The following is a 25370-nucleotide window of genomic DNA, read 5'->3' as shown; positions in this document are numbered from 1 at the left end:
TTCCCTTCGCCCCCACCTCAACGAGTTCCGGGTCCGCAATGATGTAGAGTTCTTCTTCCGTCGCCTCCGCCTCCGGGTCTTTTTCTATGGGTGAACCCTCATCTTTCATTGATGATCCCTTATTCCGTCTCCAAAGGACCCCCTCCTCTTGGACGACCCCTGATGGCCATCTACCTTCTTTAGAACTTTTCCTTTCCAACTGCCGGCGGGACATCAATCTGCTCCTACGTATCCTTGGACCATGACCCCACAGACGAGCAACATGCCTTAATCTCAAGCACCATTTCCGATTTCATCGCTTCCGGATCTCTGCCCTCTAAAGCCTCTAAGCTTATCGTTTCTGCTTCTTCATGTCACATCTAATTGATTTCTACATTCTTCGACACCATCCTATCCCCCCGGTGCAATCCCTCCCCGCCCCCCCCCCCCCCAATCTCCAAGACACACAAAACATATAATCATCCGACATTTTAGCCACCTCCAACGAGATCCCACAACTGGCCACACCTTCCCATCTCCACCCTTTCTGCTTTCCGCAGATATTTCTCAGCAACGCCTGTTCCTTTACCTCCCCCCTCGACTCCATCCAAGGACCTAAACAGCCGTTCCATGTGCGGCAGGGGTTAACTTGCACTTCCTCCATCCTTATCTACTGTATCCGCTTTTCAAGGTGTCGACTTCTCTACATCGGCGAGACCAAGTGCAGGCTCTGCGATCGTTTCGCTGAACACCTCCGCTCAGTCCGTCGTAACCTATCTGATCTCCTGGTTGCTCAGCATCTCAACTCCCCCTCCTTCCCAAACTGACTCTTCTGTCCTGGGCCTCCTCCATTGTCAGAGTGAGGCCCAGCGCAAATTGGAGGAACAGCGCCTCGGTAGTTTACACCCAGCGGTATGAACGTTGACTTCTCTAACTTTAGTACATCCTTTGGTTTCTCTCACCATCGCGTCCCCCTTCCCAATTCCCCTACTGTCTCCGCCTACATTCTATCTTTGTCCCGCCCCACCCCGCACATCAGTCTCAAGAAGTGTCTCGACCCGAAACGTCACCCATTCCTTCTCTCCACAGATGCTGCTTGACTCGTTGAGTTACCTCATCTTGCATTTTGAGACTACCGTCGTCTTAAATGTCGAAAGCCGATGAGTATCTCCCAGACTTTGCCTTTAGATGACGTTATTTGCGTTTTAGGCTGTGTGCATAAGTACAATGGAGTTCTCGATTAAACGGACTGAGAATAAAGCCGTGAACATATCAAAAGCGAAGGCATCTCAAGACATAGACATAGAGTCATACAGCAAGGAAGTCAGTCTGAAGGGTCGCGAACCAAATCGTCACCTATACCCATTCCCTGAAAAAGCAGTCTGGCCGGATAACCGACTCCAACACATTGTGCCATTTTTGCCCAAGCAGGCTCTTCAGTCCAAAACGTACATGTCGATCAAGTTTCCCCATCCAAGCCAGTCTCAGTTGCCAGCATTTGGTCCATATCCCTTCAAATATTTCCTATCCACGTACTTGTCCAAGTGTCTTCCAAATGTTGTCTACGTCCGAGCCCTCGACAACTTTCTTGGTTAATTCTTCAAACATTCAATAAAATTACGGCGACACGTTCTCCCACGTGCAAAGCTATGTTGACTATCCCACGTAAGCCCCTATCTATACACATGCGCACATATTTCGTGTCAATAGACAATAGACTTTAGACTTTAGAATAGGAGCAGGAGTATGCCATTCGGCCCATCGAGCCAGCACTGCCATTCTCTGTGATTATGCCTGAACATCCACAATCAGTACACCGTTCGTGTCTTCTCCCCTTATCAGTTGACTAGTCCGTGGTCCTGCGGGTGACGGCTCTTCAAGTATACATCTCAGTGCTACCTCTTCCTCCCTCACTGGCGTCCAATTCCCTTCCAATGCCTATTTCTGTATTGCAATGATCCTCATTTTCCTTTCAATTCTATAATGAATGATCTAAACCCACGCTATGCAATGATTGCACTCTTATTCTACCAACAGTAACCCATATGCGCACTTCATAATAAACACTCAAATGTAAATAAAGTTGTTAGTGAAGAAAGCACTCGGCGTAGGAGGGCGGTTAAGGAAACTGTCCTCTTCCCATTGAGATATATTCAGTATATTGATGTGAGACAGTCACATATTGCAAAAGGGCGACACAAGGGTGGTATTTCTGCAGCCTCGCAGCCCAGAGGCTTGGTTTACATCCTGACTTCATGTACTTTTGTGTGGCGTTTGTATGTTCTGTCTGAAACCAGACGGGGTTACAGGCAGAACAGAAGGAAACAAAACGGGCAATAAAAGCTTCTATAGATATGTTAAGGGAAAAAGAGTAGCAAAGTCAAATGTGGGTCCCTTGAAGACAGACACGGGTGAAATTATTATGGGCAACAAGGAAATGGCAGAAGAGTTGAATAGGTCCTTCGGATCTGTCTTCACAAAGGAAGAAACAAACAATCTCCCAGATGTACTGGAGGACAGAGGATCTAAGGGGGTAGAGGAACTGAATGAAATTTTCATTAGGCGAGAAATAGTATTGGATAGGCTAATGGGACACAGGGATGATAAATCCCCTGGGGCTGATGGTCTGCATCCCAGGGTCCTCAGGGAGGTGTCTCTAGTGGACGCATTGGTAATAATTTTCCGATGTTCAATAGATTCAGGATCAGTTCCTGTGGATTGGAGGATAGCTAATGTTATCCCACTTTTCAAGAAGGAGCGAGAGAGAAAACGGGGAATTACAGACCAGTTAGCCTGACTTCGGTGGTGGGAAAGATGCTGGAGTCAATTATTAAAGAGGTAGTAATGGGGCATTTGGATAGCAGTAAAAGGATTAGTCCAAGTCAACATGGATTTATGAAAGGGAAATCATGCTTGACTAACCTTCTGGAATATTTTGAGGATATGACAAGTAAAATGGATGAAGGGTGCCAGTGGATGTAGTGTATCTAGGCTTTCATAAAGCCTTTGATAAGATCCCGCACTGGAGACTGGTAACTAAAATTAGAGCACATGGCAATGGAGGTAGGGTGTTGACATGGATAGAAAATTGGTTGACAGACCGGAAGCAAAGAGTAGGATTAAACGTGTCCTTTTCAGAATGGCAGGCAGTGGCGAGTGGAGTGCCGCAAGGCTCGCTGTTGGGGCCGCAACTGTTTACCATATAAATTATGATTTGGAAGAGGGAATTAGCAGCAACACTAGCAAGTTTGCGGATGACACAAAGCTGGGTGGCAGTGTGAACTGTGAAGAGGATGTTAGGAGGTTGCAGGGTGACCTGTGCAGGTTGAGTGAGTGGGCAGATGCGTGGCAGATGCAGTATAATATAGATAAATGTGAGGTTATCCTGTTTGGTGGCAAAAACAAGAGGGCAGGTTATTATCTCAATAGGGTTTTGTTAGGTAGGGGGGGAGTGCAGCGGGTCCTGGGCATCCTTGTACACCGGTCACTTAAAGTTGGCTTACAAGTACAGCAGGCAGTGAAGAAAGCTAATGGAATGTTGGCCTTCATAACACGAGGATTTCAGTATAGGAGTAAAGAGGTTCTTTTGCAGTTGTATAGGGCTCTGGTGAGACCACATCTGGAGTATTGTGTACAGTTTTGGTCTCCTAATTTGAGGAAGGGCATCCTTGTGATTGAGGCAGTGCAGCGTAGGTTCACGAGATTGATCCCTGGGATGGCGGGACTGTCATATGAGGAAAGATTGAAAAGACTAGGCTTGTATTCACTGGAGTTTAGAAGGATGAGGGAGTCCTTATGAAAATATATAAAGTTATAACAGGACTGGACACGCTAGATGCTGGGAAAATGTTCCCAATGTTGGGCGAGTCCAGAACCAGGGGCCACCGTTTTAGAATAAAGGGGAGGTCATGTAAGACTGTGAGCAAAAACTTTTTCACCCAGAGAGTTGTGAATTTATGGAGTTCCCTGCCACAGAGGGCAGTGGATACCAAATCACTGGATGGATTTAAGGGAGAGTTCGGTAGAGCTCTAGGGGCAAGTTGAGTCAAGGGATATGGGGAGAAGGCAGGCACGGGTTATTGATAGGGGACGATCAGCCATGATCACAATGAATGGCGGTGCTGGCGCGAAGGGCCGAATGGCCTCCTCCTGCACCTATTTTCTATGTTTCTATGTTTCTATGGGTTATTCAAGGTGCACCGCTGAAAAGGGTGATAAATGACTCTATGAGCCATAGGATCTATTCTCAAATTGCATCTCTAAACTATGCCAAAGTAATGTAAAAGAACGTGAGGAGAGATTACGGAGGGATCCATCATTCAGGGGCAGACTGCACACGGGAACATCTGAAGCAGTCCAAACTTCAAAGAGTTAGAGAGACTCCCGGGTCTCTCTCTCATATTGCTCCAGTATACGCGCCGCGATGGCAAATCGAATCATGTGGGAAAGAAAAAAAACTAATGAGGAACCGGTTGAGTTCAGCAATCCTGTTATTCAATTGCCGGTCCACTAGAGGGCTCGCAGGCTCTGAGCTCTCCATCCCCTCTGAATCCCGTTAATTTCAGACATGTGTTGCTCGCCTTGTAACTGTACGAATGCCATTGTATACCTGCTCATCGTGAGTGTTCGGATGAATAACGGCAACGGACCTGCCTGAGAGCGTGCGACTGGAAGGATCTCAGGATTCGGCGGCGAACTCGCTGGATGGAACGGGAATTGAAAGAAGAAATGGTGGACGTAGAGCAGTTCAGAGATGTATTCACATTAACCCCACTCAATTATGTTATCCATGGCAAACCAGCAAATGACTAAAGGAAGCGTTTCATTGTCAGAATCCGCACAAACTCTGAGAACTCTGAGAAACCAGTTTGGGAATTGCGTTGAGCAGAATTTCTTAAAAGACAGCTCATTCCCATCCGTTGTAATTGATACTGCTTAACTATGGTGTACGTTAAACGTACCATGTGGTCTTTGACATTGTGACTGAAATGGTCTATCAGTCTTGCTGGGGATTCACATTCCAGCACTGGGCCCTTGGCCCAGCGGCTGAGGGCGTTTCAACGTTGTTTAAACGTGATGGGGTTGCTTCCTCTGCCGCCCTCTCCAACATCGAATGCCACCCTTGTACATCAGTGTCACTCATGCTATGAGTCATACTGTGGCTCCGCCCACAGTTTAATAGCAAACTTTTTTTCACTTTCTCTCCCAGTCTTCAGCTGTGTGTTAAGATGAAGTAACTATGCCGAATTGCTAATAAAAGTCTTTGGATCCTAATCATTGTGTGTGAGTTGATCATCCAACATGTGTCAGGAGTGGGATCCCAACCCATGCCTGCAATTGAAGATCAGGCTGCAACAAAAGCGTGACATTCAAAACCAGTGGTATGACAAAACAAGCAGACCGCTGCCACCATTAACCGAGGGGCAGGTGGTTCGTTTGCAAACCGTCAAATGTCATGACCGCATCGGTGTGATTTCTGGAACTGCCTCTGAGCCACGCTCATATTTCATCAATGCTGATGGCGGCACCTACAGACGTAATAGGCAACATATCCTGCCTGTGAATGAGCCGGCTCTACCTCCGTATTACCTGACCGTACAAGTGTACTTCCATCCACGTCCAGCGGCATCGGCCCGCCTGTACCAGCACAACAACCTGTTGCTAAAACGGTTTATTTGCCAATGGTGGAGTAGGCTTGAAGCCATGATCATATTGAATGGCGGTGTAGGCTCGAATGGCCGAGTGGCCCACTCCTGCGCCTATTTTCTATGTTTCTATGTTTCTATGTAAGAAGGTTCCCGACCAGAAACATAATATATTCCTTTTCTCCAGAGATTTTGTCTAACCTGTAGAGTTACTCCAGCATTTTGTTTTATCTTCTGTTTACAGCAGCATTCCCAATACATTGTTACATATTAATTTGCACGTGATTGTCTATTGTCTATTGAACGGTGACCATCTTTTTTGCCGATAAATTGTAATATTACTGGTTGTTTAATTTACAATTACGATGTTGTAGTTAATGAACCGTTGTCATTTCCTGACTTGGTATCAAGACTTTTGGTGAATAGAGAGGTCAAATAGCGGACATGGGCCATTTGTGTGTGGAAATGATGCGCAACTATGCAGAGAAATGTATTGTGCACTTTATTTTCTGGACCTCTTGCACTTGATTTTGATATTATACTATTTATTGAGTTATAGTCATACTGCACGGAAACAGGCACTTCGGCCCAATTCATCCAAGCAGACCAAGATAACCAATCTACGGCAGTCCCGCATTTAGAAACATAGAAACATAGAAACATAGAAAATAAGTGCAGGAGTAGGCCATTCGGCCCTTCGAGCCTGCACCGCCATTCAATATGATCATGGCTGATCATCCAACTCGGTATCCTGTACCTGCTTTCAGTCCATACCCCCTGACCCCTTTAGCCACAAGGGCCACATCTAACTCCCTCTTAAATATAGCCAATGAACTGGCCTGAACTACATTATGTGACAGAGAATTTCAGAGATTCACCACTCTCTGTGTAAAAAATGTTTTTCTCTTCTCAGTCCTAAAAAATGTCCCCGTTATCGTTAAACTGTGACCCCTTGTTCTGGACTCCCCCAACATCGGGAACAATCTTCCGCCATCTAGCCTGTCCAATCCCTTAAGAATTTTGTAAGTTTCTATAAGATTCCCCCTCAATCTTCTAAATTCTAGCGAGTCCTGTCTTTCTTCATATGAAAGTCCTGACATCCCAGGAATCAGTCTGGGGAACCTTCTCTGTACTACCTCTATGGCAAGAATGTCCTTCCTCAGATTAGGAGACTCTTACGCAATACTCCAGATGTGGTCTACTTTCAACGACTGTTGTACCATGACACCCAGGTCTCGTTGCATCTCCCCTTTTCCAAATCGGCCACCATTCAGGTATCAGTCTACTTTCCTGTTTTTGCCACCAAAGTGGATAACCTCACATTTATCAACATTATACTGCATCTGCCATGCATTTGCAACTCACCCAGCCTATGCAAGTCATCTTGCAGCCTCATAGAATCCTCTTCACAGCTAACACTGCCCCCCAGCTTCGTGTCATCCGCAAACTTGGAGAAGTTGCATTCAATTCCCTCTTCCAAATCATTAATATATATTGTGAATAGCTGGGGTCCCAGCACTGAGCCTCGCGGTACCCCACTAGTCGCTGCCTGCCATTCTGAAAAGGACCCGTTAACTCCTACTATTTGCTTCTTGTCTGCCAGCCAGTTCTCTACCCACAATAAAACTGAATCCCCCATACCGTGTGCTTTAAGTTTGTATACTAATCTCATATGTGGGACCTTGTCAAAAGCCTTCTGAAAGTCCAGATATAACACATCCACTGGTTCTCCCTTATCCACACTACTAGTTACATTATCGAAAAATTCTATAAGATTCGTCAGACATAACTTACCTTTCATAAATCCATGCTGACTTTGTCCAATGATTTCACCACTTTCCAAATGTGCTGCTATCCCATCTTTAATAATTGACTCTATCAGTTTCCTCACTACCGATGTTAGACTAACTGGTCTGTAATTCCCCGTTTCCTCTCTCGCTTCCTTTTTAAAAAGTGGGGTTATATTATCTACCCTCCAATCCTCAGGAACTACTCCAGAATATAAAGAGTTTAGAAAAATTATCACTAATGCATCCACTATTTCTGGGACTACTTCCTTAAGTACTCTGGGATGCAGCCTGTCTGGCCCTGGGGATTTATCGGCCTTTAATCCATTCAATTTACCTAACACCACTTCCCGGCTATCCTGGATTTCACTCAGTTCCTCCAACTCATTTGATCCCCGGTCCCCTGCTATTTCCAGCAGATTAATTAAGTCTTCCTTAGTGAAGACAGAACCAAAGTAGTTATTCAATTGGTCTGCCATGTACTTGTTCCCCATGATCAATTCACCTGTTTCTGACTGCAAGATACCTACATTCTCCCAATCATCTGATAGGCTGCTTTTTCTGCCTAATATATTTGTATGCTTCATTTTTTTGTTTTGATACTATCCCTGATTTCCCTTGTTATCAACGGATGCACTACCTTCCCTGATTTATTCTTTTGCCAAACTGGGATGAACAATTGTTGTAGTTCATCCATGCAGCCTTTAAATGCCTTCCATTGCATAGCCACCGTCAACCCTTTAAGAATCAATTGCCAGTCTATCTTGGCCAATTCAAGTCTCATACGCTCAAAGTTACCTTTCTTTGGTATGGTCACTCTTGCCCAAGGGAACACGCACAACAAGACTGCTAACTACCCCTTCCTCATTACTAAATACCCAGTGTAGAATAGGTTGCTCTCTCGTTGGTTCCTCTGCATGTTGGTTTAGAAAACTATCCTGCATACATTCCAAGAAATCCTCTTCCTCTGCACCCCTGCCAATTTGATTCACCCAAACTATCCCTCCTGAATATTGAATATCCCTGGATGTTCAGCTCACTGCCTTGGTCACCCTGGAGCCATGTCTCCGTGATCCCAACTATATCATAATCATTTGGCACATATCCCTGAACATTACTTATTCATGTACCTGTCCAAATGTATCTTTAACTAGACTAAGTGGGACCCGTTGGGTCCCAACTTCACACGGGAGGGCTGGTCCCCCAACGCAATATTCCACCTCTCCACCAATTCCAATATTGCTGGCCATTGGGAGGGGGCTTTCTGGGGCGATAGCATGGGAGTGGTGGGCCGAAGGGACTGGTTCCAGAGGGCTCGTATGGACTTTGTGGGCCGAATGGATTCTTGAGCTGGCAGCTCAGTCGCTGAGGCCTGGCGGCTCAGTCACTCAGGGCTGGCAGGCTGGCAGCTCAGTAACTCAGGCCTGGTGGGCTGGTAGCCCAGAAACTGCCAGAAATTCTGCCGAAAACAGGTGACAGACTCTATGTGAGAGAGAAAAGGTGTAGAGGGTGGACAATCAATTTTAGAAATTTTCATCTTTTTTTTACAGATCACAACAATGAAGGAAGAAAGTCTATCCTTGCGTCTATCTCTGGAGCGCTAGTATGGGTGTTGTGCGCTGAAGGGAATGTATTACAAAGGGCTAGTATGGACATTGTGGACTGAATGGATTATTGGACTTACAGCTCAGTAACTCAGGCCTGGTGGGCTGGCAGCTCAGAAACTGCCAGAAATTTTTGCCGGAAACAGGTGACCTACTCTATGAGAGAGAGAGAGAGAGAGAGAGAGAGAGAGAGAGAGAGAGAGAGAGAGATAGATAGAGAGCGTAGAGAGACGAGAGAGATATCAGATATCGCGAGTAGATATCTCTCTTCTCTCGGCATATCTCTTGCTCTCTCGCCCTCTCTCTCTCTCTCTATCTTTCTCTCTCTCTTTCTCGCTCTCTCTCTCTCTCTCTCTCTTCTCTCTCTCTCTCTCTCTCTCTCTCTCTCTCGCTCTCTCCTGTTGGGGAGAGGGTGGACAATCAATTTTAGACATTTTCATATTTTTTATACAGATCAAAGCAATGAAGGAAGAAAGCCAATCCTTGCGTCGATCTCTGGAGTGCTAGTATGGACGTTGTGCGCTGAAGGGAATGTATTTCACAGGGCTAGTATGGACATTGTGGACTGAATGAATTTTGGGACTTTTGGACAGTTCAGTCTTCTCTTCTTATCGAGTCCACACGCAAGATTAGAAGTTGTTCAGCCAGAGCTGAACACACTTCTCGGCATCTGCACAATGGTGTCTGTCTTGCGCTTCTTGTGCGTGGTGGTGGAAAGATTGGTTGAAACAGGGCCGCGACGTGAACGCTCTTTCCTTGACCCCGGACAGTTCAGTGAGTCATGCCTAGTGGGCTGTCAGTTCACAAAGTCATGGCTCGTGGGCTGGCACTTCAGTTACTTACAGCTTATGGGCTGGCAGTCCAGTCACTTACGGCTGGTGTGGTGACAGTTCACTCAGTCGCCTTCCTCCCTTCACCTCCCCCCCCCACTCTACTCCTTGCACCCCCCGCCCCCCCCCCCCCCCCCCCCCCCCCCCACCCCACGCATTCTGTCCATCTCCCCTCATCCTCCCCCCATGCAATATTAGTGGCTCTCCGACAGCGGAGACATTCCTGCCTATAAGATTCCCATTGTGATGAAGAACACGCTGGCATGGCAAGTGGAAACAATTATTAAAATGTAAAATGTGAATGACTCTTAAAAATATAACAACATTTAAATGTTAAAAATGAGTTTTATTAAGTTATTTCTTGTTGTGTCTTGTGTTCTGCTGCTCACTGCCTCTTAACCATATAACCATATAACAATTACAGCACGGAAACAGGCCATCTCGACCCTTCTAGTCCGTGCCGAACACGTATTCTCCCCTAGTCCCATATACCTGCGCTCAGACCATAACCCTCCATTCATTTCCCGTCCATATAACTATCCAATTTATTTTTAAATGATAAAAACGAACCTGCCTCCACCACCTTCCCTGGAAGCTCATTCCACACAGCCACCACTCTCTGAGTAAAGAGGTTCCCCCTCATGTTACCCCTAAACTTATGTCCCTTAATTCTCAACTCATGTCCCCTTGTTTGAATCTTCCCTACTCTCAGTGGGAAAAGCTTATCCACGTCAACTCTGTCTATCCCTCTCATCATTTTAAAGACCTCTATCAAGTCCCCCCTTAACCTTCTGCGCTCCAAAGAATAAAGCCCTAACTTGTTCAACCTTTCTCTGTAACTTAGTTGCTGAAACCCAGGCAACATTCTAGTAAAACTCCTCTGTACTCTCTCTATTTTGTTGACATCCTTCCTATAATTAGGCGACCAAAATTGTACCCCATATTCCAGAATTGGCCTCACCAATGCCTTGTACAATTTTAACATTACATCCCAACTTCTATACTCAATGCTCTGATTTATAAAGGCCAGCAAACCAAAATCTTTCTTTACCACCCTATCTATATGAGATTCCACTTTCAGGGAACTGTGCACAGTTATTCCCAGATCCCTCTGTTCACCTGCATTCTTCAATTCCCTACCATTTACCATGTACGTCCTATTTTGATTTGTCCTGCCAAGATGTAGCACCTCACACTTATCAGCATTAAACTCCATCTGCCATCTTTCAGCCCACTCTTCCAACTGGCATAAATCTCTCTGTAGACTTTGAAAATCTACTTCATTATCCACAACCCCACCTATCTTAGTATCACCTGCATACTTACTAATCCAATTTACCACACCATCATCCAGATCATTGATGTACATGACAAACAACAGTGGACCCAACACAGATCCCTGTGGCACCCCACTAGTCATTGGCCTCAAACCTGACAAACAACCATCCACCATTACTCTCTGGCATCTCCCATTCAGCCACTGTTCAATTCAATTCAATTCAATTCAATTCAATTCAATTCAATTCAATTCAATTCAATTCAATTCAATTCAATTCAATTCAATTCAATTCAATTCAATTCAACTTTAATGTCATTGCACAAATACTAAGTATGGGTACAACGAAATGCAGTTTTGCGTCAGTCCGTAGCAGTAGTGCATATAGAAATTTAAAAAAAAGAAGATACAGAATAATTAAAAATACAGAATAATTAAACAATGGGAACGGAGGGACCGGAGCAATCTATCGGCGGGACTCCGAGTTCAGCAATGTGATTGTATAATTGTAGAAGCTGTTCCTCATCCTGCTGGAACGAGACCTGAGGCTCCTGTACCATCTCCCTGATGGGAGGAGGGCAAACAGTCCATGGTTGGGGTGGGAGGGGTCTTTAATGATCTTCCTGTTGAATCCATCTTGCTACTCCACCATTAATACCAAACCATTGAACCTTCTTAACCAACCTTTCATGAGGAACCATGTCAAAGGCCTTACTGAAGTCCACATATACAACATCCACTGCTTTACCCTCATCAATTTCCCGAGTAACCTCTTCAAAAAATTCAAGAAGATTAGTCAAACATGACCTTCCAGGCACAAATCCATGTTGACTGTTCCTAATCAGACCCTGTTTATCCAGATGCTTATATATATTATGTCTAAGTATCCTTTCCATTAATTTGCCCACCACTGACGTCAAACTAACAGGTCTATAATTGCTAGGTTTACTCTTAGACCCCTTTTTAAACAATGGAACAACATGCGCAGTACGCCAATCCTCCGGCACTATTCCCGTTTCTAATGACATTTGAAATATTTCTCTCATAGCCCCTGCTATTTCTACACTAACTTCCCTCAATGTCCTAGGGAATATCCTGTCCGGACCTGGAGACTTATCCACTTTTATATTTCTCAAAAGTGTCAGTACTTCCTCTTCTTTGAATCTCATAGTTTCCATAGCTACTCTACTTGTTTCCCTTACCTCACATAATTCAATATCCTTCTCCTTGGTGAATGCCGAAGAAAAGACATTGTTCAATGTCTCCCCCATCTCTTTTGGCTCTGCAGATAGCTGTCCACTCTGACTCTCTAATGGACCGATTTTATCCCTCGTTATCCTTTTGCTATTAATATAGCTGTAGAAACACTTTGGGTTTACTTTCACCTTACTTGCCAAAGCAACCTCATATCTTCTTTTAGCTTTTCTAATTTCGTTCTTAAGATTCTTTTTACATTCTTGATGGCTCTTTGCTGTTGATTTTTTTTAAAAGAGACAATTTTAATATACAGAGGTTGAGTTTCCTCCCAGACTCCAAAGGCGTACAGGTTTGTCGGTTAATTAGCTTGGTGTCCATAACCATATAACCATATAACCATATAACAATTACAGCACGGAAACAGGCCATCTCGACCCTTCTAGTCCGTGCCGAACACATAATCTCCCTTATATGGTATGAAGTGGGTCCATAGTGGGTGTAGGATAGTGTTAATGTACGGGGAACGCTGGGCGGCGCGGACCCGGTGGGCCGAAAGGCCTGTTTCCGCGCTGTATCTCTAGACAAAACGAAACTTTAGGATTATCGTCAGGTTAGTGTTCCCATCGCCAGTAATGCTTGAACAATAGCTACCGACTTATTTGTGGTGTAAAGACAGACAATAACGTTTATGTAAAGGAAGACAAAAAAGCTGGAGAAACTCAGCGGGTGCGGCAGCATCTATGGAGCGAAAGAATAGTCGACGTTTCGTGTCGAGACCCTTCTTCGCACTGATGTCGGGCGTGTGGGCGAGAAGAAGAAGACAGCTGAGACACTAGGCTGTGGGAGAGCTTGGAAGTGGAGGGGAAGGAAGGAGAAAGCAATGGCTACCTGAAATTGGTGAAGTAAATGTTCATACCATATAACCATATATAACCATATAACAAATACAGCACGGAAACAGGCCATCTCGGCCCTTCTATTCCGTGTCTCACCTAGTCCCATTTACCTGCACTCAGACCATAACCAACCATTCATTTCACGTCCATGTACCTATCCAATTTATTTTTAAATGATAAATCGAACCTGCATCCACCACTTCCACTGGAAGCTCATTCCACACAGCTACCACTCTCTGAGTAAAGAAGTTCCCCCTCATGTTACCCCTAAACTTCTGTCCCTTAATTCTCAAATGATGTCCTCTTGTTTGAATCTTACCAACTCTCACTAGCTGGGGTGTATTTGTCTACCTTAGGTTTTTCCAGCACCTGCAGTTCTTTCTTAAACATAACGTCTATGCAAGTGTGATCACAGCACTTGCATTAACAAGTAGTACTCAGTCCCAACGTAAACCCAAATGACATCCTCTAATATTCGTGTAATGCCTGAGTGGATTCACGATCAGTGATTGTCCTGCTCGAAACGAATATTAATCCGTATAATATGACTGAAATTTTTACGAACCATGATCAAATAATATGAAGGTAATGATGGACATATGATAGGTAACAGGGTATTTGTAAGAGAAATGCGTGGAACACCGTTGCGACCGTTCTCCACCATTACCTATAATCAACAAACTAATCAACGGTGCTTTGAATTTTCCCCCTGGACTGCTTGGGCACTGAAAGGGAAACGGCGCCTTGCTTAATTGAACGTAACGAACCCTCATTATGTAACAATGTTTCTCCCGCCGGGGAACGGGTAGAAGTATAAAAAGGCAGCGACCTCAGACCCCACGGGCAAGCCACGAATTTGGCACAGTACGTGCGTTGCGCTAAAAATGGCTCTCCCGACAATCCGACATGCAAGGAACATTTTCTACCCGGCTCTCGCAATTTTTGGAGTTCCGGGTAAGTCGCTGCATTGTGTCCGCTGTTCCTGTCCGAATGTTGGGAGACAGAGTCTGATTACGTGCAGTGTGTTTTGTTATATCACTGCCTGGTGTACATCGGCGTAACCTCCAACAATGCTTGCTGGCGCGCAAGCCCGGCAAGGCATAGATTGTGGACACTCAGCTCTGAGCGAATGAATGCTGATACGCTAATACCCAGTTGCTCAAAGATTGGAGCAAATTGTCCATAGAAGCTATTACTTTGCCGCTGATGGTAGTCGCTGCCCATTTAAACTTGGTGACTTTGCGGACTGTTGCCATGTTCAACCAGCAAGGTGTTTTGAAATGTAGTTTGCGTTTTAATTTACTCGTAACCATCAGATCCTACCGGTAACACCCTGTGATTATTATATTAATATCGTTAAATATTCTTGAGAAAAAGTTTCCGCTTGATTTCCTGTTGCCCTCGTGAATTGTTGTGGATTTCTATACCTATACCTGGCTCTGTCTGTCTCTGCCTCTTATCTATCTCTCTTTTTACATACCCCGCCTACTCTTTTTCCATACGCCCGCCAACCTTTCTATGAAAAAATTACTTTTTAGATTATTTCCCCCTTCACCTTAAACCTGTAATTTCGTCCTCGATTCGCCGACTCGGAGCATGAGGCTCTGTGCATCTACCCGATCTATACCGCTCAAAATATTTTGCACATCTGTGATCATCCCTCGTCCTTTTGCGTTTATCTAACTCGCTTTAAACAAATCTTCTATCTATATATATCCCTATGTCACTCGTTTCCCAACCTCAATTTCTCCTTCTATTATATGCTCTCGCTCTTTCATTCTCTGTTTCATACTCCCTATATTTGTGTTTCTCCATTGTCATCTTCGTCCCCGATGCCACTCCCAGACTATTCTAATGAAGATCCGAGGGCAAGAGACTTTCAAGTAACAATCGATGGTGGGGGGTAAAATTTACAAAACATGTATCCGCGGATGCTGATGGAGAAGATCAGCGGGTTAGGTAACATTTATGGTGAATATGGATAGGTTATATTTCCGGTTGGGACACTTCTTCCAACTCAAAAAGGGGCGGAAAAAGGATTCCGACCAGATCCGTTATCTATCCATGCTATAGAAGAAGTGGTTGCTCTGGAGCATGCGTCTACATCATCCTTGCATTCAATTCCGTTACTCACCCCTTGTCTCTTTCAACAGCGAACCTGCTCACAGTGATCGTCCTACTTAGAGGGAAATGCGGGCTTTCCCAATGTATCTCCATCTATATGGTCGCAATGGCAACGGCTGATCTCCTGGTGATGATCTTCGGTGTAATTGGGTACCATATCGTGACGTACCAATTTCCGGCGTCCTTTCTGTCCTACACATCCGCCTGTAAGATTGTTCTATATTTCATGTCAACCAGTTTGCATATCGCTGTCTGGTACACAGTCTTATTCACGGTCGACCGGTTTGTTGCGATATGTTGTCACAAGTTTAAGGCGGTGTATTGTACAGTGAGGACCGCTGTAGCTGGCATAATAACAGTGTCATTGCTTCTGCAATTACAGAGCGTCCCGTATCTATTTGAATACAAACATGTTCGTATAATTAATGGTATTCACTGGGGCTGTCAACCCAGCGCGTGGTTCATTACATCACCCCTGGGCGCCGCGTCCTCATTTCTGCAGAGCATATTAACCGTAATTGTGCCCTTTTTTCTGGTATCTTTTTTTAACTGTTTGACAGTCAGGCGTATTATAATGGCCAGTAAAGTGCGTAGCAGACTGCGGGCGCAAGGGAGTCAGGCGGCGAATGATCCGGAGATGGAAGGCCGGAGGAAGTCCATCATACTACTCTTCAGTGTTTCGGGCAGTTTTATCGTCTTGTGGCTGACGGTGGCCGTGAGCTTTCTGACCACAAGACTGGTAGGAACCGCGCATTATACCGGCGATTACTCCGAGCCTGGCTACATCGCCACAGAAACCGGATACATGCTCATGTATCTGAGTTCCTGCACTAATACGTGCGTTTATGCAGCTACTCAGACTAAATTCAGAGAGGAGCTGGGAACAGTGTTAAAATATCCATGGATATTCCTATTAACATTTGTTAAGAAATAGATCATCATCGTCTTAAAGTCGGAACAGTTTCCGTCCGCCCCCACCTCAACGAGTTCCATGTCCGCAATGATGTAGAGCTCTTCTTCCGTCGCCTCCGCCTCCGGTTCTCTTTCTACGGGAGGGACCCCTCATCTCTCATTGATGATCACTTCTTCCGTCTCCAACGGACCCCCTCCCCTTGGACGCCGCCTGATGGTCATCTACCTTCTTTAGAACGTTTCCTTCCCAACTGCCGGCGGGACATCAACCTGCTCCTACGTATCCTTGGACCATGACCCCACATACGAGCAACATGCCTTAATCTCAAGCACCATTACCGATTTCATCACTTCCGGATCTCTGCCCTCTAAAGCCTCTAACCTTATCGTTTCTGCTTGTTCATGTCACATCTAATTGATTTCTACATTCTTCGACACCATCCTATCCCCCCGGTCCAATCCCTCCCCCCCCCCCCTCCCAATCTCCAAGACACACAAAACATATAATCATCCGACATTTTAGCCACCTCCAACGGGATCCCACAAATGGCCACACCTTCCCATCTCCACCCTTTCTGCTTTCCTCAGATATTTCCCTCTGAAGCTCGCTGTTCAATTCGTCCCAACCCTACCCCTCCTCGGTTACTTTCCCCTCCAACCGCAGGAAATGTAATGCCTGTTCCTTTACCTCCCCACTCGACTCCATCCAAGGACCTAAACAGTCGTGTCAGGTGCGGCAGAGGTTAACTTGCACTTCCTCTAACCTCATCTACTGTATCCGCTGTTCAAGGTGTCAACGTCTCTACATCGGCGAGACCAAGTGCAGGCTCGGCGATCGTTTCGCTGAACACCTCCGCTCAGTCCGTCGTAACCTATCTGATCTCCTGGTTGCTCAGCATCTCAACTCCCCCTCCTTCCCAATCTGAATGTTCTGTCCTGGGCCTCCTCCATTGTCAGAGTGAGGCCCAGCGCAAATTGGAGGAACAGCACGTCGGCAGTTTACACCCCAGCGGTATAAACGTTGACTTCTCTAACTTAAGTATAGCCTTTGCTTTCTCTCTCCATCACCTCCCCCTTCCCAATTCCCCTACTGTCTCCGCCTACATTCTATATTTGTCCCGCCCCACTCCTCACATCAGTCTGAAGAATTGTCTCGACCCGAAACGTCACCCATTCCTTCTCTCCACAGATGCTGCTTGACCCGTTGAGTTACCTCATCTTGCATTTTGAGTACTGTCGACTTAAATGTCGAAAGCCGATGAGTATCTCCCAGCCTTTGCCTTTAGATGACGTTATTTGCGTTTTAGGCTGTGTGTATAAGTACCATTGCGTTCTCGATTAAACGGACTCAGAATAAAATCATTATTTTTGATGGAAGAGCCTTCTTGAAAGTCGTGAACATATCAAAAGCGAAGGCATCTCAAGCCATAGGCATAGAGTCATACAGCAAGGAAGTCAGTCTGAAGGGTCGCGACACAAATCGTCACCTATACACATTCCCTGAAAAAGCAGCCTGGCCGGATAACCAACTCCAACACATTGTGCCATTTTTGCCCAAGCAGGCTCTTCAGTGCAAAACGTACATGTCGATCAAGTTTCCCCATCCAAGCAAGTCTCATGTGCCAGCGTTTGGTCCATATCCCTTCAAATATTTCCTATCCACGTACTTGTCCAAGTGTGTTCCAAATGTTGTCTACGTCCGAGCCCTCGACAACTTTCTTGGTTACTTCTTCAAACACTCAATAATATTACGGCGACGCGTTCTCCCACGTACAAAGCTATGTTGAGTATCTCTCGTCAGCCCCTATCTATACACATGCGCACATATTTCGTGTCAATAGACAATAGACTTTAGACAATAGGAACAGGAGTATGCCATTCGGCCCATCGAGCCAGCACTGCCATTCTCTGTGAGTATGCCTGAACATCCACAATCAGTACACCGTTCGTGCCTTCTCCCCGTATCAGTTGACTAATCCGTGGTCCTGCGGGTGACGGCTCTTCAAGTATACATCTCAGTGCTACCTCTTCCTCCGTCACTGGAGTCCAGTTCCCTTCCAATGCCTCTTTCTGTGTAGCAATTATCCTCATTTTCCTTTCAATTCTATAATGAATGATCTAAACCCACGCTATGCAATGATTGCACTCTTTTTCTACCAACAGTAACCCTATGCGAACTTCATAATAAACACTCAAATGTAAATACAGTTGTTAGTGAAGAAAGCACTCAGCATTGGAGGGCGATTAAGGAAACTGTCCTCTTCTGGCCAGGAATATAAAGAAGGACAGTAACAGCTTCTATGGATAAGTTAAGGGAAAAATAGTAGCAAAGTCAAATGTGGGTCCCTTGAAGGCAGACACGGGTGAAATTATTATCGGCAACAAGGAAATGGCAGAAGAGTTGAATATGTACTTCGGATCTGTCTTCACTAAGGAAGACACAAACAATCTCCTGGATGTACTGGAAGACAGAGGATCTAAGGGGGTAGGGGAACTGAAATAAATTTTCATTAGGCGAGAAATATTATTGGGTAGGCTAATGGGACTGAAGGATGATAAATCCCATGGGCCTCAGAGAGGTGGCTCTAGAAATAGTGGACGCATTGGTGATCATTTTCCAATGTTCAATAGATTCAGGATCAGTTCCTGTGGATTGGAGGATAGCTAATGTTATCCCACTTCGCAAGAAAGGAGCGAGAGTGAAAACGGGGAATTACAGACGAGTTAGCCAGACTTCGGTGGTGGGAAAGATGCTGGAGTCAATTATTAAAGAGATAATAACGGGGCATTTGGATAGCAGTAAAAGGAATAGTCCAAGTCAACATAGATTTATGAAAGGGAAATCATGATTGACCAATCTTCTGGAATTTTTTAAGGATGTGACAAGTAAAATGGATGAAGGGGTGCCAGTGGATGTAGTGTATCTAGACTTTCAGAAATCCATTGATAAGGTCCTGCACGGGAGACTGGTCACTAAAATTAGAGGTAGGGTTTTGACATGGGTAGAAAATTGGTTGGGAGACCGGAAGCAAAGAGCAGGAGTGAACGGGTCATTTTCAGACTGGCAGGGAGTGGCGAGTGGAGTGCCGCAATGCTCAGTGTTGGGGCCGCAACTGTTTACCATATACATTAATGATTTGGAAGAGGGAATTAGGATCAACACTAGCAAGTTTACGGATGACACAAAGCTGGGTGGCAGTGTGAACTGTGAAGAGGATGTTAGGAGGTTGCAGGGTGACCTGGACAGTTTGAGTGAGTGGGCAGATGCGTGGCAGATGCAGAATACTATATATAAATGTGAGGTTATTCACTTTGGCTGCAAAAACAAGGGGGCAGATTATTATCTCAATGGGGTTAGGTTAGGTAAGGGGGAAGTGCAGCGAGACCTTGTACACCGGTCACTGAAATTTGGCTTACAGATACGGCAGGCAATGAAGAAAGCTAATGGAATGTTGGCCTTCATAACAAGAGGATTTCAGTATAGGAGTAAAGAGGTTCTTCTGCAGTTGTAAAGTGCTCTGGTGAGACCACATCTGGAATATTGTGCCCAGTTTTGGTCTCCCAATTTGAGGAAGGACATCCTTGTGATTGAGGCAGCGCAGCGTAGGTTTACGAGATTGATCCCTGGGATGGCGGGACTGTCAGATGAGGAAAGATCGAAAAGACTAGGCTTGTATTCATTGGAGTTTAGAAGGATGAGGGGGTATCTTATAGAAATATATAACATTATAAAAGGACTGGGCAAGCTAGTTGCAGGAATAATTGCACGGGTTATTGATGGGGGACGATCAGTCATGATCACAATAGGCTCGAAGGGCCTAATGGCCTCCTCCTGCACATGTTTTCTATGTTTCTATGGGTTATTCAGGGTGCACCGCTGAAGAGGGTGATAAATGGTCGGTGTTGACTCCATGGGCCTATTCATATGATCCATAGGATCTATTCCCAAATTGCATCTCTAAACTAAGCCAAAGTAATGTAAAAGAACGTGAGGAGAGATTACGGAGGGATCCATCATTTAGGGGCAGACTGCACACAGGCTCCACTCTTCAAAGTCGGAGAGACTCCCGGGTCTCTCTCTCATCCTGCACTCACTGCAGACTGAATAGTTATCAACTCATTATAAGAAAAACTGTTATGAACTTCGCTTAAAATTCGGTGCTCCAATATACGCGCCGCGATGCGAAATCGAATCATGGCCTCTTGTGGGACCCGCGGTAAAGAAAAAAGGCTATTGAGGAACCGGTTATAACCATATATAATAACCATATATAACAATTACAGCACAGAAACAGGCCATCTCGACCCTTCTAGTCCGTGCCGAACACATAATCTCCCCTAGTCCCATATACCTGTGCTCAGACCATAACCCTCCATTCCTTTCCCATCCATATAACTATCCAATTTATTTTTAAATGATAAAAACGAACCTGCCTCCACCACCTTCACTGGAAGCTCATTCCACACAGCTACCACTCTCTGAGTAAAGAAGTTCCCCCTCATGTTACCCCTAAACTTCAGTCCCTTAATTCTCAAGTCATGTACCCTTGTTTGAATCTTCCCTACTCTCAGTGGGAAAACGCTTTTCCACGTCAACTCTGTCTATCCCTCTCATCATTTTAAAAACCTCTATCAAGTCCCCCCTTAACCTTCTGCGCTCCAAAGAATAAAGCCCTAACTTGTTCAACCTTTCTCTGTAACTTAGTTACTGAACCCCAGGCAACATTCTAGTAAATCTCCTCTGTGCTCTCTCCATTTTGTTGACATCCTTCCTATAATTAGGCGACCAAAATTGTACACCATACTCCAGAATTGGCCTCACCAATGCCTTGTACAATTTTAACATTACATCCCAACTTCTATACTCAATGCTCAGATTTATAAAGGCCAGCACACCAAAAGCTTTCTTTACCACCCTATCTACATGAGATTCCACTTTCAGGGAACTGTGCACAGTTATTCCCAGATCCCTCTGTTCACCTACATTCTTCAATTCCCTACCATTTACCATGTACTTCCTATTTTGATTTGTCCTGCCAAGATGTAGCACCTCACACTTATCAGCATTAAACTCCATCTGCCATCTTTCAGCCCACTCTTCCAACTGGCATAAATCTCTCTGTAGTCTTTGAAACTCTACTTCATTACGCGCAACCCCACCTATATTAGTATCATCTGCACACTTACTAATCCAATTTACCACACCATCGTCCAGATCATTGATGTACATGCCAAACAACAGTGGACCCAACACAGATCCCTGTGGCACCCCACTCGTCACTGGCCTCCAACCTGACAAACAACCATCCACCATTACTCTCTGGCATCTCCCATTCAGCCACTGTTGAATCCATCTTGCTACTCCACCATTAATACCCAACCATTGAACCTTCTTAACCAACCTTCCATGAGGAACCTTGTCAAAGGCCTTACTGAAGTCCATATACACAACATCCACTGCTTTACCCTCATCAATTTCCCGAGTAAAACCTTCAAAAAATTCAAGAAGATTAGTTAAACATGACCTTCCAGGCACAAATCCATGTTGACTGTTCCCAATCAGACCTTGTTTATCCAGATGCTTATATATATTATCTCTAAGTATTCTTTCCATTAATTTGCCCACCACTGACGTCAAACTAACAGGTCTATAATTGCTAGGTTTACTCTTAGACCCCTTTTTAAACAATGGAACAACATGCGCAGTACGCCAATCCTCTGGCACTGTTCCCGTTTCTAATGACATTTGAAATATTTCTGCCATAGCCCCTGCTATTTTTACACTAACTTCCCTCAATGTCCTAGGGAATATCCTGTCCGGACCTGGAGACTTATCCACTTTTATATTTCTCAAAAGTGTCAGTACTTCCTCTTCTTTGATCCTCATAGTTTCCATAGCTACTCTACTTGTTTCCCTTACCTCACATAATTCAATATCCTTCTCCTTGGTGAATACCGAAGAAAAGAAACTGTTCAATATCTCCCCCATCTCTTTTGGCTCTGCAGATAGTTGGCCACTCTGACTCTCTAATGGACCAATTTTATCCTCGTTATCCTTTTGCTATTAATATAGCGGTAGAAACCCTTCGGATTTACTTTTACCTTACTTGCCAAAGCAACCTCATATCTTCTTTTAGCTTTTCTAATTTATTTCTTAAGATTCTTTGTACATTCTTTATACTCCTCAAGCACCTCATTTACTCCATGCTGCCTATAACTATTGTAGATCTCCCTCTTTTTCCGAACCAAGTGTCCAATTTCCCTTGAAAACCATGGCTCTTTACCATTTTTACGATTTCCTTTCAACCGAACAGGGACATAAAGATTCTGCACTCTTAAAATTTCACCTTTAAATGTATTCCATTTCTCTTCCACATCTTTCCCATAAAACAAACTGTCCCAATTTACTCCTTTTAAATCCTTTCGCATCTCCTCAAAGTTAGCCTTTCTCCAATCAAAAATCTCAACCCTAGGTCCAGTTTTGTCCCTCTCCATAATTATATTGAAACTAATGGTATTGTGATCACTGGACCCGAACTGTTCCCCAACGCATACCTCTGCCACCTGACCCATCTCATTTCCTAACAGGAGGTCCAGTACCGCCCCTTCTCTAGTAGGTACTTCTATGTATTGTTGCAAAAAACTATCCTGCACACATTTTACAAACTCCAACCCATCCAGCCCATTTACAGAATGAGTTTCCCAGTCTATGTGTGGAAAATTGAAATCTCCCACAATCACTACCTTGTGCTTACTACTAATATCTGCAATCTCCTTACATATTTGCTCTTCCAATTCTCGCTCCCCATTTGGCGGTCTATAATACACCCCTATAAGTGTTGCTACCCCTTACCCATTTCTCAGTTCCACCCAAATAGCCTCCCTAGACGAGCCCTCTAATCTATCCTGCCAAAGCACTGCTGTATTATCTTCCCTGATAAGCAATGCAACACCTCCACCTCTTGCCCCTCCAATTCTATCACACCTGAAGCAACGAAATCCTGGAATAATTAGTTTCCAATCGCAGCCCTCCTGCAACCACTTATCACTGATCGCCACAACATCATACTTCCAGGTGTCAATCCAGGCTCTAAATTCATGCACTTTTCTTACAATGCTCCTAGCATTAAAATATACACATTTAAGAAACCCACCCTCTCTTATTCTCTGATTATTTTCTTTTTCTTCTCTCTCCCCTACATTTTGGGTCAGAGTGCTACCATGCTCTGCCCCCTGCTTCACACACTGACTGCTAGCTTTCCCAATTTGAGTCCCTCCCCCCAACCATACTAGTTTAAAGTCTCCCCAGTAGCCTTTGCAAATCTCCCCGCCAGGATTTGGTCCCCCTTGAGTTCAAGTGCAACCCGTCCTTTCTGTACAGGTCGCACCTTCCCCAAAAGAGGTCCCAATGATCCAGAAACCTGAATCCATACCCACTGCACCAGTCCCTCATCCACGCATTTATCCTCCACCTCGCTCCATTCCTACTCTCACTGTCGCGTGGCACAGGCAGTAATCCTGCGATTGTTACCTTTCCAGTCCTTCTCCTTAACTCTCTACCTAACTCCCTAAATTCTTCTTTCAGGGCCTCTTCTCTTTTTTTACCTATGTCGTTGGACCTATATGCACCACAACCTCAGGCTCCTCTCCCTCCCATTTCAGGATTTCTTGGACACGTTCAGACACATCCCTGACCCTGGCACCAGGGAGGCAAACTACCATCCGGGACTCCTGTCTGCGTCCACAGAATCGCCTATCCGACCCCCTGACTATAGAGTCCCCTATTACAATTGCCCTCCCCTTCTTTTCCTTACCCTTCTGAGCAACCGGACAGGTCTTTGTGCCAGAGGCCCGGCCGCTGTCGCTGCCCCCAGGTAGGCTGTCTCCCCCACCCTTACTCAAGCATGAGTACTTATTTTGAAGGTGTACAGCCACCGGGGTACTCACCAGTCCCTGCCTCTGCCCGTTGCCCTTCCTAACTGTGACCCAGTTTTCTGTCTCCCGTGGTCTTGGAGTGACCACCTCCCTGTAACTCCTTTCTATGACCTCCTCGCTCTCCCTGAGCAGACAGAGGTCATCGAGTTGCTGTTCCAGGTTCCTGACACGGTCCCTTAGGAGCCACATCTCGACGCACCTTGCGCAGATGTGGACGGCTGGAGGGCACTCCGACTCCATGACATCCCACATCTGACATCCAGAACAGTAAACTGCCCTGGCCCTCATTCTCCCCCTTATCCAAATACAATAAAGCATTACAATTACAATACAAATACAATACAAGCCAATCAGCTGCTTCCGCTGGTCCTCTTCCACCAATCAGAGGCTTCCACCAGAATCAGAATCCCTCTCTGGAAGTGAGATGGAACGTTGCAGATTTGGGTAACTCACAGCTCCAGGTAAGTCCTCCTCTCACCAACGGCTCCCCGGGCCTCTGTAGAAGCAAACCCCGCGCTGTATCTATACTCACAGCTCCAGGTAAGTCCTCCTCTCACCAACGGCTCCCCGGGCCTCTGTAGAAGCAAACCCCGCGCTGTATTTATACTCACAGCTCCAGGTAAGTCCTCCTCTCACCAACGGCTCCCCGGGCCTCTGTAGAAGCAAATCCCGCGCTGTATTTATACTCGCAGCTCCAGGTAAGTCCTCCTCTCACCAACGGCTCCCCGGGCCTCTGTAGAAGAAAACCCCGCGCTGTATTTATACTCACAGCTCCAGGTAAGTCCTCCTCTCACCAACGGCTCCCCGGGCCTCTGTAGAAGCAAACCCCGCGCTGTATTTATACTCACAGCTCCAGGTAAGTCCTCCTCTCACCAACGGCTCCCCGGGCCTCTGGAGAAGCAAACCCCGCGCTGTATTTATACTCACAGCTCCAGGTAAGTCCTCCTCTCACCAACGGCTCCCCGGGCCTCTGTAGTAGCAAACCCCGCGCTGTATTTATACTCACAGCTCCAGGTAAGTCCTCCTCTCACCAACGGCTCCCCGGGCCTCTGTAGAAGCAAACCCCGCGCTGGATTTATACTCACAGCTCCAGGTAAGTCCTCCTCTCACCAACGGCTCCCCGGGCCTCTGTAGAAGCAAACCCCGCGCTGTATTTATACTCACAGCTCTAGGTAAGTCCTCCTC

Source organism: Amblyraja radiata, chromosome 31 (genome assembly GCF_010909765.2).
Source record: "Amblyraja radiata isolate CabotCenter1 chromosome 31, sAmbRad1.1.pri, whole genome shotgun sequence".
Taxonomy (NCBI): domain Eukaryota; kingdom Metazoa; phylum Chordata; class Chondrichthyes; order Rajiformes; family Rajidae; genus Amblyraja; species Amblyraja radiata.
The sequence above is the reverse complement of the archived record's forward strand: the minus strand, read 5'-3'. Positions refer to the sequence as shown.